The following is a 5,032-nucleotide window of genomic DNA, read 5'->3' on the forward strand; positions in this document are numbered from 1 at the left end:
AATAGAAGGAGAGGCATGCGATGAGGGAGTTGGTTTTTGAATTTCAAAAGGAGAAGCTATCGGGTTGTCTAAAGGTGGCCTAGAGTTCAATGTTTCATGGGATTCTATTAGTGTATGAGAAAGTGGTAAAGGAGATAGTGTAAGTGAGGTCTCACCTAATGACTCCGAGAGCAATGTTGTGGAAGTAGAGTACGTAGACAACCCTTTTGCCACATAAAACAAATCTTCATCAAAGATAACGTTTCTAGATATGTATACTTTTTGAGAGATAGGATCAAAACATCTATAACCTTTGTGACAAGAACTATAACCAATGAGAATACATTGCTTGCTACGAAACATTAATTTTTGAGAATTGTATGGATGTAATAACGGATAACAGGCACACCAAAATTTTGAAGGAAAGAATAGTCGGGCTCTTTGCTAAAGAGTTGGAGAAAGGGGGAGACATTATCAATCATCGGTGATGGCAATCTATTGAACAAATAAGCGGATGTTAGAAAAGCATCAACCCAAAAATCCATTAAAAGACCAAATTGAGCTAAAAGCAATAGTCACATTTCCATTATGTGCCTATGCTTTCTTCAGCCAACCCATTTTGTTGAGCCGTGTAAGAATAGCTTAGACGATGTACAATATCACTTGTTGATAAAAAATTTTTGAACATGGTGGATATATGTTCGCCTCCATTACTGGATTGGAATTGTTTTATCTTTGTTGAAAATTGATTTTCCACCATATTTTTAAAATGTTTGAAACAAGAATATACATCAGCCTTTGATTGTGATGGATAAAGCTAAGTGAACCTTAAAAAATTATCAATAAATAACACATAAGCATAACATCCACCAATAGATCGAGTAGAATATGATCATACATCGGAATGAATAATTTTATGTGAAAACTAGAGACACAACTTGAAGGTTGAAAGGGTTGCAGTTTATTCTTGCCAAGTTGACAAGATACACAAACACCAAGTTTACTGACCAGACTACCAATTGGAAGAGAATGATCCTTAATAATTTTGGAAACAACAGAATGAGATGCATGGTCTAAACGACAGTGCAAGACCGACACTGAAGCAAATCTGGTGGATAAAGAAGTCCATGCTTGTCTCGTAGTAGTAAGTCCATAAACAGTAGAGACAACCTTCAGGTGAAGTGTGGCATTAGTCCACGACAGCACAAATTGATCCTTTTCGTTCCAAAGGAAGTAAGCAGGATTAGGATCTCTTTGAGCTTTGTCGACTACAGGGGGAAGAAATTGATCGGGGCATAGTGCAGATCCGTCCACAAAGCCCCAGAGATCATTGGATTTTAGGACATGGATAAATTGTGAAATCCATTGAAGATAGTTTCACCATCTAATTTCACGGATATGAGCTGGCCAATATTAGGAGCTATAAATAGAGATGCAGAAGTGTTATTATCAGAAGAAGAAGCCATGAGAATAAAAGGTCAGAATTGAGAAGCGGTAGCTTTAGGGAGCTCTATACCATGAAAGAATGGATAAGTTTAAGAAGTTTTGGTATTTAATAACCAAAACGTTATCGTATTGAATGTTTAAATAGAGTCGCTGATTTACATAAACAGCTGGACAAAAGATAACATAAATAGAATACAATGTAAATATCTCAACAAGAATTCAAATCTTAGAGCTAGTCCTCAGACGCAACAGAAGCTGAAGAAGAGGTCACATAGACCAAGTCCTTTGTTTCATTAACACTCTAACGAGCACGATCGTCGTGGAAGCTTAACTCGACCGACTCCTTTAGATGCCTAGATGAAAAAAAAAAACTTAAAAGAGATTTGGAATAAAAGAAAAGAAAAAGAAGAGAAGAATTCTTTGTTTCGTCTCAAGAAGAAGAGAAGTAGTAATGTGAATTGAGTTATCCAAAATACTAGACTGAGAGCCTATTTATATACTCAATTTGGTGACCAATATAGTGTGGCATTTCCGAAAATGCGATATTTCAGAAATATTGCATCTCTACGAAACCAAAACTAACGTTCTTTTTAGAAGAGTTGTGACTCTTCTATGAAGAAAAGTATAAAAGTTTTAAAATTTTTAAACCATCTAAAGATGTGCTCCGTTGGCATATATGACAGCATGAGTTTTTCTGGTAACCTTAGTTGCAGGTTAATCCATCAATTTAATCAAAATGCACATCACAAGGCCTCCGCAGGACAACTTGGCCGGAGCAGCAGTGAATCGTTATTCTTGCTGATACGAGGAGCCATCGATCCCACTGGTCATGATATTGGAATACATGTTTTACAGCAAAAAAATTACGTAGCAAAGCACAACTGCTTCATATTTATGATCCTCCCCTCCACTTGATTAGTATTAGAAAAAGTGATGGCGATATTTGTGAAAACTTCACACTCTGCCCTTCACTGAAGCAATTAAGCATCATGTGCACAGCGGTCCCCTTAATCAGAGCGTGTTTTTTTCTCGGTACGTCCATACTGTTTCCCACGGCAAAGTTTGCTCGTCAGCAAAGCACTGCTCTTGTTCTATTCCGAAAGAATGTCTCATGCCCTTGTGCATGAAAATTAATATCATTCGTGTATTCGAAAGATAGAGATGGATTATTTAGTTGTATTAAGATTCTGTTTCCATTAACCAACATTTTCTCTTTTGATTCGAGTTGACAAATTAGCATTAGCTTAATTCTACTTTTTACACTCGATCTAGCAAACACGCAAGGTCAGATTGGAAAAAGCCAATTAGAGCCCTTTTGGATCTCATCCCACTTAAGTAGCAGAGATGGCGGCATCTCATTTTGAACTCAAACTTCAGTGCGGTGAGATCCAAAAGGGCTCTAACGGGCTTTTAGGGCCCTTTTGGCCCTTTTGCACTGAATGCAGTGGAAGAAATAATGGGGAAATAAAATCACGTTTCTCTCTCTCTCTATCCCTTATTTTTCTCTTCTTGTTCAAATATTTCAACATCATTGAAATTTATGCTCCTTACTATTCACGCTTTTGTAATCAACCAAGGAAATTAAGAAGGCGGAAGAACTAAAAAATAATTACATATTTATCAGAACTACTCCAGCAGATAATGATTGATGGGAAGACAGCCATTCATCAAATGTGTCGACCACTGAAATGCACCGCATGCTATGCAAGTGTAACTTCGGGGATTCCTCGTTCTCTTTTAAGCTTCGGGGTCGGCCAGTACGTATACTGGAACAGAAACGTAGACGGATATCATATTCCAAAAAGGACGGGTGTTGCTGGCCACCGCCAAGAGCGCGTAGGCCCCCACCGGAGCCAAAAAGGAGATCCGAGTGATAATGGTTGGGAAGCAGCGGAGAAGGCGGGGAGAGAGAGGGAGCGATGGACTCCCTTATCCGACTGTCCCTCGCTACGCGTCGGTCCGTGACAGGGCCCGGACCCTGCCCTGAGCTGCGTGCTGAGGGCAGCAAGCGTCCTCGAGCTCTGCTTTGTTTTTGGCTCTGCCGCCGTGGGGCCGGATGGAGAACGGAGACGAAAGGAAGGAGGGGTGATGATGCCTTGCGAGACGATTGCGGCCCTAAAAGCCTTGCAAAAGTGCTGAAGTGACCATCCGACAGGGACAGGGGGACGGATCGATGGATGGATTGGACGGGGACGAAGAGATGGATCAGATGGATAATTTGATTCCCAGTTGCCAACCCAAACCCCAAGAGATGGATTGCTTCTCCCAGTGTCCAAACCGGATGACACCAAATGTTCTCAGCCTTTAAACTGATTCTTCCCCTTGAAATACATAATATCCATTTCCTCCACACCCCCCCCCCCCCAACCAAAAAAAAAACAGAGTAAATGCATGAAAACTATACCGTAGTCCATATACAACAACTAGTGTAATTTCCAGGTGCATGAATCGACCGTCATGCATCTCTTTTGACGGACATATGTGGCCGGTCGGTGGCACCGGCACTAACCACACGATTCCCCACAAGTTCCTGCTCATCTGCCACTGGGCATGCATCAAACTTCGTGCACGTGATAGTATAAGGAAGCCGGTCGGTTTGTGCAAAAACCGAGATGATCGAGCTAGTGGACGCATGGACGATTCGGAATTCATAAGTTAAGATTTGATAATAACAAGGGAAAAAGTTTATATGAATGAGCACACTTAATTGTCAACCTGAACGTGTCTGCAGCTTTGCATCAATCAAGGAAAATGACGTGATCATAAATCTTCATTACTTATATTCATGATTTATATATACTTAATGTGATATTTACTTACTCATAGCGAGCATTTAAATTACAGTAAAAGAATGTGGCAACTGCAAAAATATAATACCTACGGAACCGTAAGATGAATCTAACTATTAAACCCGGTGAGAGCAAATTAATATGATCAACATGACTACATACATACATGAAAGAGAGGATAAACCTAGACAACTTAAGGTGTGACATGATTTGACAAAAAAGATGAAAGACGACTTAGGAGCATAAATCATGTCATGTGTTTAATGGTAGTAGTGTGAGACACACAAGTTTTAGCTCTGCTAGATTATGAACGGGTCAAACTTATCCCAGTACCAGCCATATCTGCCGGCTAACTCCAATCCCATTCAGCCAATTTTACTTTTCAAAACTCTAAGCATCAATTTTCAGCTGAAATAGCCTGAAAGAATATCAGAATTATACATCGAAGGAGGGGAAAGGCATTACCGGTAAATGCTATAACTTGCGAAGTACTACTATCGTTCCTTATCAAAAAAATGCCGTCATAATTTAGATAACCAGATAACTTAACTAATGAAGTACGCATCTTTATTCAAACAATAGCTAAGCCCTAATGCTTATGGCTCGGTGCATGCTAGGTTCATCACTGTAATGGTGAAAATCCATGCATTCTCCTAAGTTTCCACACCTAACCATAATTATATTTGACCAACAAGTCTTATCCCGGCACCTTGTTTTAAACTGGCTGCTGTCTTTACATAGACAAACTAGCGAAGGCATTACTTTTAAGAGGCTGTGTTGACTTTGTGCTCCCAAGTGCGCGTCTTGCATCTGGACTA

Source organism: Phoenix dactylifera, chromosome 13 (genome assembly GCF_009389715.1).
Source record: "Phoenix dactylifera cultivar Barhee BC4 chromosome 13, palm_55x_up_171113_PBpolish2nd_filt_p, whole genome shotgun sequence".
Taxonomy (NCBI): Eukaryota; Viridiplantae; Streptophyta; class Magnoliopsida; order Arecales; family Arecaceae; genus Phoenix; species Phoenix dactylifera.